General features: G+C 44.9%; 1 protein-coding gene across 6 annotated transcripts in view; it reads left to right on the top strand.

The window, feature by feature from the left end:
* The window catches only part of PTPN3 (protein tyrosine phosphatase non-receptor type 3), a 283,828-nt gene that overhangs the window by 44,014 nt on the left and 226,279 nt on the right, over positions 1 to 13,535 (top strand). Inside the window, exon 1 of one of the 6 annotated variants that reach the window (XM_067569972.1) lies at positions 7,089 to 7,212. The exons of 3 other annotated variants lie outside the window; for them this stretch is intronic. The gene's annotated coding sequence lies outside the window, so the exon portion shown is untranslated. Of the gene's footprint in view, positions 1 to 7,088; positions 7,213 to 7,719; positions 8,124 to 13,535 lie in introns of those variants that run through there. 2 more of the 6 variants (XM_067569971.1, XM_067569973.1) reach the window with 2 other exon arrangements.

Genomic DNA, 13,535 nt, shown 5'->3' on the forward strand with positions numbered 1-13,535 from the left:
GTATGATAGCAGTCAGATAATCAAATTAACAATAGAAAAGATAACTTAGTTAATTTTATCCCATTTCTATACCTGCATAGAATTGTTCCCAACAATATATTCTAAACTACTTTGTCCTGACTAGGCTTAAATGGCTGAATTGATGAAGTTTCCACTACTTCTATTGTAAGTCAGCTTAACAGTTCATAGAACTTTCACTGTTTACAACTGCACAAAATGTTGTAGATATAACACTAAAGTCTTTTTTCTCCCTACTCTTCTATTTTGGTGAATGAATGTTTTATAAGGATGACATCTTTCATGGATGTGTACATATGTATAACTATCTGTGTATGCATCTGACACACTTAAACATGTAGGCATTTTTGAAAAGTCAATGGGAATTTGTGCTTCAAAATCACTTAGGTTATTTTGAAAATTCCACTGTTTATTCCAGTTTGAGAGATATTGGAAGTTTCAGAAATATTTAATAAACTTAAAATGACTGTCACTGGAATGTTAATATCTCTAGAACGGAATGAACATTACTCTGTGTGTGCACAAACATGCATATCTTTTACAGGTGTTTGTGCACATACACACACACAGAGTGATAGTTCAGTGATGTGATAGTAGAATTGATGCTCATACTTAAGGTTGCCAAAAATTTTCCATTATAAGGCCCTGATTTCAGTTGCTTATAAGTGTGCCAAACTTTAACCATTCAGAACAGAATTTCCCATGCTGAGTTTCTGCCTTCGGCTGAATATCTTGGAAAGTTTCAGCAGGCATAGGTCAGCCATTTCTGAGAATGGGGCGAGGGGAAAATATGTTGATTTGCTGATGTTAAACCCTTACAGCCATTGTGTTGAGCGCTAGAGCTTCCAAGCTTTTGAACAAGGACTTGAAATATTGCAGGAGGTTTACTCTGGGATCAGAGAGGTGCCTTGTGCTGTCCCTGTGAAAATCCACACAGATTTGGCTGAATTATAAACCTCTGAAAATCTACATCCTTGACAGAGTTTGTTAGAGTTGGGCAGCAAAAACCTCAGACAATTCTGTCTCCACAGAGCATGTTTCACCTCCTCTGCTCACACTGTATCCTGGGTTGAGCAGGCCTTTTCCTGCAATTGCTTCTCCCACTTGCTGGAGGCTGTTGTGTTGCCAGGTGCCAGAACTGAGAGCAGTGATCTCAGTCTCCACCCACTAGTGCCCAGGCAGCATGAAGCTAAGGAATGAGGCAATCTGACTCAAATGCAGAAAAATTAAGAACACAGTAAAGATGGGAAGATACAGCTTGGAGGCAGGGGGTGGGGTGGGAACAGGAGCTGGGAGAACATCAGTGGGCTGAGTGACAAGATGGTGGGGGGATAGGAAAAAGGGGAACTGAATAGGCTAGGAGAGAGAAAAAAGAGGACGGGGAAAGGGTATAAGCTTGTGAGTGGACTAGGAGCAGGTAGGAGAGGGGCTGAAGGGGATAGGGGGAGACCATGCTAGAGAACAGGCCAACAGGGAACAGATTTAGTGGAAGAGACAGGCAAAAGGATTTACAATCCATAGAACACGCTCCCCTACAGAATCTGGAATATAACCCAGGATTCCTGAGATTTAGCATTCCCTTGCAGTCAACAAATATCTGTGAAACCCACTGGCAAAGTGTGTATCTCATCCCCCCTCTAGTGCTGGTCCACAAAGAGGATAACAGCATGATACTACTACTAGTTACTCCATTAGCTCAAATAGTAGCAGTCAGTATTGTGGATCTAAAGGTTCCAACCCTGCTGATGAACCAGCTGGTGGTCACTATGGTCCTGAGGAATGGAATATCTGGGTTTCTGGCTTTTTTTCTTTTTTTAATATCTAGGAAATAACTTAAAGTAACCTTTGTTAGATTTGCAAAATCAAACACTGAAAAGTTAGGAAATGCCAGCTGTGCAACTCTAATTTGCTCCATTATAAGACAGTCTTTAATTACTTGATCACATGTTTTTACCCCAGGATCTTACCTCATTCACTGCACAGGACAGACTATGCTCTGGGAATGAAGCTGACTTGTGTAGTGAAGGAGACTCTTCTCTGTAGTACTCCTGCCTCATTGGCTATGAAAGCTGGAAGGTGCATGATGACTCATGCAGGGGAAAAGCAGAAATAGAAAGAATGTTCTCATGGTTAAGGGAGTTGAAAGCTGCCCGGGAGAACTGGATCCCTGCCTCTACCACAGGGTTGTGATACTGGGCAAATCACCCAAACCAAACTTTTCAGAGGTGATCACTAATTATATTCCTCATTTTCTGGATACCCAATCTGAGATCCAGGGGTGTGATTTGCAGAAGTGCTGAACACTTAAAGCTACAACTGAACTAAATGGAAGCTGTGCTTTGAACATATAAAGTGCTATATAATCTATGTACTCAGAAAAATCAGGTGGTAGGCATCTCAAACTGGGCACCCAAAATTAATGGATACTTTCAACAGTTTGGGCCTTAATCTCTCTGTGCCTCAGATCCTTGTCTGTAAAATGGGGAAAATAATACCCCTCTTACCTCTCAAAAGTGTTATGAAGATAAATTAATGTTAGGAAGCATTAAAATGCTACAGTGATGAATGCTGTAAAAAAGCCTACAAGGAAATTAAAAATTCTGTTATCAGTGCAAATTTAGGATTGTGTGTGGTAAATAAGACATGAGGCCACACACTGAATGATGTGGATAAAAGGAAATATTGAATAGCTACTCATGCTGTATGCACCGTCCATCTTGTGCACTGAACGAGGCAGGGAAACACTAGTATGTGACCACGTAAAAACTGTCATAATATAATATGTATACATATACACACAAAGGGGCCAAAGTAAGATTGCATGGATACCTTAATTCTGGCATTTTCTAACTCCAGAATACTTGACTTTGCAATCTTGATATTCTTTTAACATAGTTTTTGTATATTTATATACAATCTACAATTTTGAAAAAAATATTACAAAATTACAACCAACCAATTTGCTCCCATTGATTAATGTTTCACTGTTAGATTTGTTTTCCAACATGCCATAACTGAAACAAAGTTCATATGGCATGTAGGGGACTCTGCAGCTGCATCCATATAACTGTGTATTTCATACATAGGTGTTTGGCTGGTTAGCAGATACAGAATCATATTTGGGGGAGTCACCTGCTGCTATATAATCAGAAGCTCATTAGAGCTGTTGATCCTCTTCTACAATAGGCTCAATACTTGAGTCACAGCTATTTACTTTCCCTCTTCCCCTCCTAACTCTAAATCAATATGATTCTCTGACATTCTCTATAGTTGAGGACTTTGGGAATACAATTCCAAAGGATAGAATTAAATAGATATAAGTGGCAGCACATACTAAAAGCTTTTTAGTTCTTGTAAAATCAGCAGCTCCAGTCTTGGTCTTTCAACAGTTTTTTCAGCTGAGAAAAATGGATTGTGAGATCTTAATGTTCAATTGATAAGGCTGAAAGTTCTGTACTTCAGGTGTTAATTTTGCAGATGGAAGGATTATAACTAGATACAAATGTCCTCCAGGTAGATTAGCATGCCTTCTGATGTTCTAATGAAAGAATTGTCCAATAGTACTACTGCAGGTTCATAGGAATTGCCATTCTGGATCAGACCTGAGGTCCATCTAGTCCTGTATCCTGAAAATGGCTAGTACCAGAGTCAGGTTGTGATTACTTTCCATCGAACAGAACGTTACTGCACCAGTGGTCCAATAGACTTCAGTGAGACTGTTTGGGATGCAAGGTACTACTTTACATAAATAAGAGTATCATGTTCTGCCCCTCAATATGTGTTTCACTTCATCTATCTGTAAAATAGGTATGTTACTTTCTTACTGCTAAGGGAAGATGAGGAGCTCAATTAATTTATGTTTACACATGCTTTGAGGACTTCAGAAAATGCACAATATTTTAAGAAGGTTCAAGTTTTTCTAAAGGCAGCAGAGGAGTGCATTGTGGCAGGGAATCCTATCCTTCATAAAGGACTTCTAAAGAAGGAGTGGCTCTGTTGGAGACAGGTTATTGGATTAGATGGACCACTGGCCTGATCTGGTGTGACAATTCCTGTGTTCGTAAAAAGAGCATATTTTTAGTGAATTTTGCTCAATTGTGGAATTTTCTTCCACATTTAGTACCAGTCTTATAGTTTGTGGCCCGGTGTAGGGCCCATCTGTCTACTCAGGCTTTCGATGATGGCAATGTAATTGTCTGTAACTGAGCATGGGGCTGAGGTTTTTCGTTTTAGTTGGCATTAGTCAAGGGACTGACATTTTTAAAGTTAGCTCATATACATGTACCCACAGACAATATGACACTGCTCTGTGACGCAAAATTCCTTCTCCTCTGTATTCCCTCCCACACTTTGTCTGTCTTTTCTAGTTGTGCCTTGATCCATCGATGCAAATGGGACTTAAGTCTGTGCATAAAATTAAGTATATACCTAACTTTCCTGGATAGGGCTGGATTTACTCATCAAATCCACAAAGTCTCCAGGGGACTGTGGCACTAGTCAGAATGACAGTGGTTCATGGCATCACACCAGGCATCATGTAGTCAAGTTCTTAGATCTGGTTCAATCCTGCCAATCCATGAATCTCTGGGGTGGCCCCGTGGGCAGCACCAGGTAGGGTCAGGGCATGCATCCGTTTCTGCATCAATGAAGAGCTGGAGAGCACAGTGTGCTGGGGTGTTTTCAGCCATGTTGTCAGAGTGGACAAAGAGCATACAACACCAACTCCAACAATGAGCAACTAAGGAAGGCCAGATCTCTTTGAGATTGTGACATTTCACACAAAGTAAAACCACTTTATAGTCAGGATTTGGCACTGAATGCCTCTAGCTGCTACACATCTGCAAGTTCATAGGGACTAACAACAAGAATTTTTGCTATAAGCTGTGAGTGTATTAGTTGGAAGCAACAGAGAATGACTTGGGTGTATTGGTCCATCACAGGATGACTGTGAGTTGCCAATGTGATGCCATTAAAGGCTAATGCAATCCTAAAATGCATCAGGTGAGGTATTTCCCCTACTATTTGGAAAGTGTTAATTACCATTATACAAGGCACCAGTGACACCTCATCTGGAATACTGTGTGCAATTCTGGCCTCCCATCTTTAATATTGATTCAAACAGGAATTGGTGCAGATAAGGGCTACTAGGATTGTCAGATGAATGGAAAATCTACCTGATGAGAGGAGACTTCAGCTTGGCTTATTTAGCCTTACCAAACGAAGTTTCAGGGGAGCTATGATTGCTCTCTATAAAGATATCAGAGGGATAAATACCAGGGAGGAAGAGGAGTTACTTAAATTAAGGGCACAAGAACAAATGGCTATAAACTGGCCAATAAATTTAGGCTTGAAATTATAGGAAGGTTTCTAAGCATCAGAGGAGTGAAATTCTGGAACAGTCTTCCAAGTGGAGTAGTGGGGGCAAAACCCCTAACTGGCTTCAAAACTGAGCTTAATAAGTTTATGGAGGGGATGGTATGAGAAAGTTGCCTACAATGGCATATGGCCCATCTGTGACTGAGAGTAGCAAATATCTCTAACAGCCAGAGATGGGACACTAGAAGGAGATTGCTCCACGTTACTAGAAAATTCTTTGCCAGGTGGCTGGAGGCTGAGTCTCACCCTCCTGCTCATAACTGATGGTCATATTTGTGGTTGGGAAGGAATTTTCTCCAAGGTCAAGTTGGCAGAGACCCTGGTGTGGTTTACCTTCCTCTGCAGCATGGGGGATGAGTCACTTGCTGGTTTGAACTAAAGTAAACTCTGGATTCTCTGTAAATTGAAGTCTTTAAATCAATATTTAAGGACTTCAGTAACTCAGCCAGTGGTTAGGAGTCTATTACAGGAGTGTGGGTGAGGTTGTGTGGGCTGCCCTGGGCAGGAGTTCACACTATCACAATGGCCCCTTCTGGCCTTAACATCCATGAGTCTGTAAGTTGGCCCAAGCGTCTGACCTGTAGAGCAATTCAGGAAGTACAGTTTTGAGAGAGCCTAAACTTTGTCTGAACATAAAGATGTTTATACACCCATTTGCGAGATCTGGATTTCATGCAAGAGGCAGCCTGACTTATTAGTCGAAGAAAATCCCAGATTTAAACATGTAGTTAAATACTTCCTGGAATTGGGACCTTAGAGAGCAAGAGCTTGCCGGTAGGAGGGCTCAGATGGTGGCAATCTCAGGTGTGACTCTAGGCTGCCAGCACAAAGGGGGTGGGTGGACCCTGCCACGCTGCACTACACCCCTTCCTTCATGCGTTGTGCTCAACACAGCTTTGAAATGGGAGATCAAGGCGCACTAGGGAGCCGCTGGTGCAGAGGCACAAGGTCCACCTGCACAGTGAGCGTGCGGCCACATGCCCACCCAGCTGGCCCCATGCTACCTGCTTGTGCAGAGATGCCCACAGCCCCTCCAGGCAGGGCGTGCCTCTCCCCGGGGTTTATCCAGCACCTGGCACCCTCACCCTCAGGGGCGCTCGTGGCCCCCCTCCCGGGACCATTCCTCGACACCAGGGGGTGAGACCCGCGGGGATTTAACCTTCCCTGGGGAGCCCCGCGCTGCGACTCCCCCCCCCCAGCGGCTCATTCAGCTTCCGCGGCAGGGCGTGGGCGCCACGCGGCGCCGGCGGGAGGCGAAGGGCGCGCGCAGGGAGGGGCCGGGGCCGGACGTAGCCCAACGGGGGCTCGGGAGCGCGCTCTCGGCCCGACCCTCTCAGACCCGCCGGGGCACGAGCAGCCGCGCCACCAGACTCGCCTCGGGGCCGTCACCCAGCCAGCCGCGCGCGCCCAAGCAGGCAGGCAGGCAGGGCCGCGCGCGCGCTAGTCGGCGGCTCCACTGCGCAGGCGCTTGGAGGGAGGGTGGGGTGGGGTTGCACCGCCCCACCCCTCCCCCGCCCGTGAGGTCACTGGGCTCCGCTCCCCTCCCCTCCCCTTGCGGCCGGGCGCCGCTAGGGGGCAGCTGCGGGCGCGGCGGAGCGGCCGGGCGAACCCAACCCAGCCCAGCCCAGCGGGGGGGGAGGCGGCGGCGCTGCGCTGGCAGCGGGTGCGGGTGTGCGCGCGGGGTCCGGCGCAGCTTCCTGGTCGCGTGCGGGGAGCCCGGCACCTGCGCGGCGCGGCGCGGCCCGGCCCGCGGGAGAGAGGAGCCCCCGTCCCCGTCCCCCCCCCCCGCCGGGCGCAGCGGGGCGGCGCTGCCCCATGGTGCGGCAGGTACCGAGCGCGGGCGGGGGCGCGCTGCCCGGGGGGGGGGCCGGGGTGACAGTTGGCGGGGTCCCGGCCGGTTACGCGGCGCCGGGTCGGTTGCTGTCCCGTGCGGGCGGCCCCGTGCGGGCGGGGGTCCGAGGAGGGGCTGGTGGAGGGCGCTGGGGGGCTGCGGATGGTGGAGGACGCTGGGGGGCTGCGGGCTCCTCCGTGGAGGCTCCGAGCCGGGCAGGGGAAGCTGAGCAGCATCGTCCAAGACGCCCGCCCTGAGCCCGGCGCCGGGCGCCGCTGGCTCGTAGCGCTCGTGTCCTTCCAGGCTGGTGTTTTCCAGGCTCCCAGCAGCTGCTAAACACGCGCTGGGCAGTGTCCCAGGGGGCGGGATACCTCGTGTCCCGCCGAGTAGGTGAATGGGAGCGCTGGCAGGGGTTGGCCAAGCGCGGCGAGGGCGATCTTTCAGTCATGAAGTCACTGCCCTGAGTTTAGTGTTCAGCCTAATACAAACTGGCTATAACATGACTTGGAAACTCTTGAAAACTTTGCAAATGTCGCATGAAATTCACATAGCAAAGAAAAGTTGACAGATTTTCACCGCAGTGTAACTTACAGAACAGGGTTTTTTTTGTTTTAGGGCTCCTCTGATTCCCTTTCTCTTCTCCATCTTGGCCTCTTCTCTCCAAGTCCATCACAAAACTCCTTGTATGATAGTTTGTCTATAGTATTGTTTTAAAAGAAAGTTGTATCTCTGGGTTTTTCAGTTGGTCATCTTTATTTCTTCCTGGAGCAGTAAGTGAAATGGACTTGAACTTTTAAAAAATTGCTGTCTAATATTAGTTGTCATATTACTAAATATTTCCCAACTTGCTGTTTTCATAGATCATATAACCCACCTCAAAAGGTGCCAGTTTTCCTCGGTATGTAGTTCTTTTCTGCACATCAAGTGCTGACTTCTACTCTATGTATGTTGTGAAAAGTTATTGATGCCATAACTAAGCAGCAAAGAAAGTAAAATATATTAGATTATTAAAGTGAAATTTCCACTCATAGTTGGACCTCCTTAAGTCCTCCTCATCTTTGCTGTGATGTCTATAACAATTTAGCCATCTAATGTGGAGGAAGCAAGGCATTTGGAAGTAAACTGTATGCTTTATGAAATACACATAGTGCTGCTTGTATGTTGTCTCCCTTTCCTCCATTCTTAGCTTCATTTGTCTTTTTAGAATATCAACTTTTTGGAGCATGTATGGTTGTTCCCTGTATGTCTGTGCTGCACCTAGCACATTGCAGGCACTACTGTAATACATAATAGAATTAAAAACTGGTTGACACACTGATAGCGCCTTAAATGTGAAGAGCGAGAAAAGAAAGATGAGATCCCTTCTTAACTAATGGATCCAGAAGAACGGCTAATGAACTGCAAATACTACAGTCTTGAGGATACTGGGGCACAGACTCATTGTGGCAAAAAATCTTGACTGTTAGAAGACAAATCATATTTAATACATGCATTTAGAACCACATTTCTTATTTTAAATGTATAGGAAAAGCAACGTGTCCCAAATAGTAGGATTACTTATCTCATATATAACACTGTACATCTTCAAAGTACTTTACAAATTAATTTAATTGAAGAACTGACTTGTGTTGATAAGATTATTGAGGAAATTTGTTTCATAAAACATTTAATACTAGTGATATATTTGATCCTTACGTATGCAAATTGTTTAACACCAAATTACTTGCCAGATGTTTTGTAATTATAAGCACTTATAAGATATCAATTATTTTATCATCTGTTTTTACAAATTTTATTATTGGAGCAGTTATTTCATGCTTTTAATTGGAGAGCAGGCAGAATGCCATTGTAATACTAACTGAATCCCTGTAGAATATCTTTCTTGTTTTAGAAAACATTATCATTATGAAATTAGACTGCTGCAGTATTTAGACTGAAGAGACCAAACTAAACTTTGTAGTTTAGCAGTCACTTATCTGGACAATTGGTGAATTTTTAAATGATCGGTCCCTATAATATACAGACAAGCCAGTAACACTTCTTACTTGGAAAATTTAATACATAAAATGAGAACAATAATTATAATATGAATACTTTGTGAAAACTGATTACTTTCATGCAACAAATCTGTGTTTTCTCTCATTATGTTGAGGAGCAAAACTTATTTAAGATTCCAGTTTTTTATATTTGTCTGACTTCAGTGATACATAAACAGTTTTTCAATATATTTCTGTGCAGTTTTTCTGTAAAACTCAGTAAACAATAATCTTTCACCAGCACAAATATTTTAATGTATACAAAAGTAATTAAAGCTAAAGAATTGTGTTACATAGACTAAACAAAAATATGCATATCATTGTTTGTATTTGTTTATTTCATTTGTTTGCTGGTGGTCTTTAATATGTAATAGCTACAGATTTGTCTATCAGATTAAAAATAAAAAAGGGGAATCTGACCCTAAATAGAAAATTATAACTATTAGTATCTTTGATTCCATTTTTTTAAAGACAGTAATACATAAGGGTCTATATTAAGAGTTTCGTGTAGAGCGTGTAGCCCTTTTTTCCCTAAATTCTGTGCAGAAGTGTTCCTCTACATCCACTGAATTTATTAGGCTAGTTTTACACCAGAGACAACTGTGCATAGTTCTTATATTGGAAAGAGTGCTGTAAAGTGGATGATTAAAAAAAATCCTCTTTTCCTCAGTTACTTGCTAGTTCATGAAGCTCGAAGAAATTTATATATATACATATAATTCTGTTTTGTTTTTGTATTATTGTGAATCTGTCAAGTGTTTGACTTAATTTGTATTATCGACAACTCATAGACTTTAAGGTCAGAAGGGAGCATCATGATCGTCTAGTCTAGTCTCATCTCCTGCACATTGCAGGTCACACAACCTCACCCACCCATTCCTGTAATAGGCCCCTAACTTCTGTCTGAGTTACTGAAGTCCTCAAATCATGGTATACAGACTTCAGGTTACAGTGAATCCATATTTACACTAGTTTAAACCTGCAAGTGACCCATGCCTCATTCTGCAGCAGAAGGCAAAAAAACCCTAGGATCTGACCTGGGGGAAAATTCCTTCTTGACTCCAAATATGATGATCAGTTAGATCCTGAGCACATGGGCAAGACCCACCTGCCAGACACCTGGGAAAGAATTCTGTGTAGTAACTCAGACCCCTCCCCATCTAGTGTCCTATTGCACAGTTAAAAACAAGCTATCTTACAAGTCATAGTTTTTGACTGTATAAGACAGCGGTTCCCAACTTGTGGTCCGCGGACCCCTGGTGGTCCGCGAGGCTATTACCAGTGGTCCGCAGAAAAGAAAAATAAGAACATCCTCACCAAGGAAAATGTACAATATCAAATAAATTAGTAGCATGTGGTGGTCCACAAAATGTTTGGAGGTTGAAAAGGGGGTCCGCACACTCAAAAAGGTTGGGAACTGCTGGTATAAGACAGACAGGGCTCGAGCCAAAAAGGAACATGCCTTAGGGCATGTCAAGTCCAACATTTAGGCACCCACAGAGATCCTCAAAACCCACCACTCAGCTACTGCTGAACCCTGGAGGTTCCCTACGGTGTCTAAGTTTCTGCTGGTGGGAATGCACAAAACCACCTAAGTACTGATGTTGCTGAGCTGCTCAGCAGTCCCACTGGGATGCTCAAATTACATGTTCCTCAGCCTGTGTTGCCTGTGGGATCTGATCCCAGTGGAATTTTCAGCGCATGTTTACTGGATCAGGCCCTGCACAAAGGACAGCTGGGAGTGAGCAGATTGGGAATTTTTCGAGGTATGTGCATGCATGTGTGCGTATGTACGTATCCAATAGCTTAATGTTTAGGATACTCACCTGGGATGTGGGATACGTGTTTTCAAATCTCCATTTTGCCTGATTTGAAGCGGGCACTTGAACCAGGTCTACCTCATCCTATGTAAGTGCCTCGACCAGCAGGTTATTGGCTTATAATGGAGTGGCGATTGTGCTCCGGCTCGATCTTTCTCTCTGTGGCATGTGTGTTGTGTTTGTGAGAAAGAGCTGACATGGCTTAGGTGTCTAATTCCAGGCTTGGGTTCATGGCTGTGAATCTGGAGCAGAGACAGTCATTTCTCTCTGGCCCAGGGTTAGGTCCTAACTGCCTTTGTGGAGTGGGGCTTAGGGTGCTCTCCTCAGCATTTCCTGGTGCCTAGTTTAGGCAGCTCCCCATTCAGTATATTGTCTTCTGTGAATCCCATTTTCAGGTGCCTAATTCTCCCTATGGATTGTATAGGGAGGCTGGGTGACTAACTCAGGGCTAAAGATTTCGCTGCGCATCAGGGCCCCTAAAAGTTAGGTGTTGTAATATTCAGCATTTCTATTGCTAAGTCCTTTTGTAGATCTAGCCCAAAGTGCTTGAAACAAGTTGTTTGAGCAGAAAAGGTCTGTCTTTCTAACGCATTCATTGAAACCATCTGTGGCATGAATGTTACACTCCATTCTGTGATTCTGATTACTTTGAGATTTCTGTTATTCCCCAGGACTTTTTACTTTAGCAGTCTTTGGGTTGTCACTAGCAAATATTCAAGTAACTCTAGTCTTGATGTTTTTCACAAGTATCCTATGTTGAAATTGCAAATTGAAAAGTTATATTAATGAAAGAGGATTTAAATTATGGTATTGAATATTTGAGTTATGTGGAACATAGTAATACTACTAATAATATCTAGCACAGATTATCCTGTTCCCTTTTCTTGCCTGACACTGTAATAGAGCCACATTCACAATGTCAATGGGGATGCTGCAAATAGAACATCAAGGTTGGAACTTAAAGTTCTACTCCGAAAAATGACACTGTAAAAATGACACGTTTATAGTCAATGGATCAGTTTCCTATGTATATTCATTGACAAAAAATGCTCTTTGCTCCTTTTAGTGCTGCAGAGTGCTTCTGTGTAGTGATTTGGATTCAGTTCCTTCTTCGTCAAATGGTATTACTTTACTAAGTCAGTTACTCAACCTTTTGAATAGCAAGTAACCCCTAACTTCTGAAAATTTTAATAAGTACCCCAACACTCAATTTTCCACTCTGAGAAATACAATCTTTTTCCCCTTTACCGCTGGATGACTGTATTTCTCGAAAAGCAGGAGAGTTCTGAGTTCTGCAATGCTATGTGGCTGTGGCAGATCACAAAACCCCCTGCTGTTTCTCCCCTCCTTCCTCCATATATAGGAGCAAAGATCAATGCCAGCCAATCACTATGGCCTGATGGCAGGGTCACGTGCTTTTCTCCTCACACAGGTGGGAACTTGAGGTATGAGCAGGCACTAGCAGCCCACCAGAGTGGATAGCAGCACTCCACATGGCCGTCCCTAGGGGGGTGCGGGTCTGGGGCAAATCACACTGTGCGGGCCCCTCTTAACATTTTTATACTGGTAAAATCTGGGTCTGTCATAGCTGTCAATTTCACTGCTCAACTAGAGCAGTGAAATTGACAAGTAAGCCTGCGGTAGAGCCCGGGCTCTAGGACTGGACAAGCTGCTGGGCTCTCTGCCTGGCTTTGAGCCGAGGAGGGGAGCTGCCATCTGGGCAAGTTGCAGTCGGCTGCCATCTGGCTGCCAGCCCGGGAGGTGGGTGACTGCCGTCTGCTCCGAGCTGGGGTGGAGGAGGCTTCCACACAGGCTGGGACTGGGGGTTGTGGGCAGGCAGCAGGTGGCTGCTGCCCATCTTCAAACTGGGGTATGGGAGGCTGTCTCTTGGCTCAGAGCTGGAGTGTGGGTGGCAGCCAGCCAGCTGCGAACCCAGCTCACAAGGTGCAGGAGGCTGCTACTGGGCTCCCACCTGGGAGCTGGGACTGGAGGGATGCAGGTGGCTGCCGCCCGGCATCCCAAAAAGCCAGCGGCTGCCGCTTAGCTTCCCAGGACCGGGGAGGCTGCCGTCTATCTCCCAGCTAGGAGGTGGGACTGGGCAGAAAGCCAGTGGCTGCCACTTGCCTCCCCTAGAAGCCGGCAACTGCCCCCTACCTCCCAGCTGGGACTGGGAGGGAAACAGGTGGCTGCAACCTGGCTTCCCCAGAAGTCAGCGGCTGCTGCTCCTCACCTCCCTTCACTGGATTTTTCACCACGTACCCCCAGGGATATGCGTACCACAGGTTGAGAAACTATGTACTAAGTTATAACTAGTTCTATCTGTGCAAATTCACAAAAGAGTATGGGATTGCCCAGGTGTTACTAGTGATGATGTGTGAGAAGGAAACAGTGCATCTTAACTTTAAAATCCTACGTTGCATTCTTAAAGCTAGTAGTTAGGGGAAAACCCCATCC

The sequence above is a fragment of the Emydura macquarii genome, unplaced genomic scaffold (assembly GCF_026122565.2).
Source record: "Emydura macquarii macquarii isolate MOO-44397 ecotype Brisbane River unplaced genomic scaffold, CSIRO-AGI_Emac_v2 contig_2975, whole genome shotgun sequence".
Lineage (NCBI taxonomy): Eukaryota > Metazoa > Chordata > Testudines > Chelidae > Emydura > Emydura macquarii.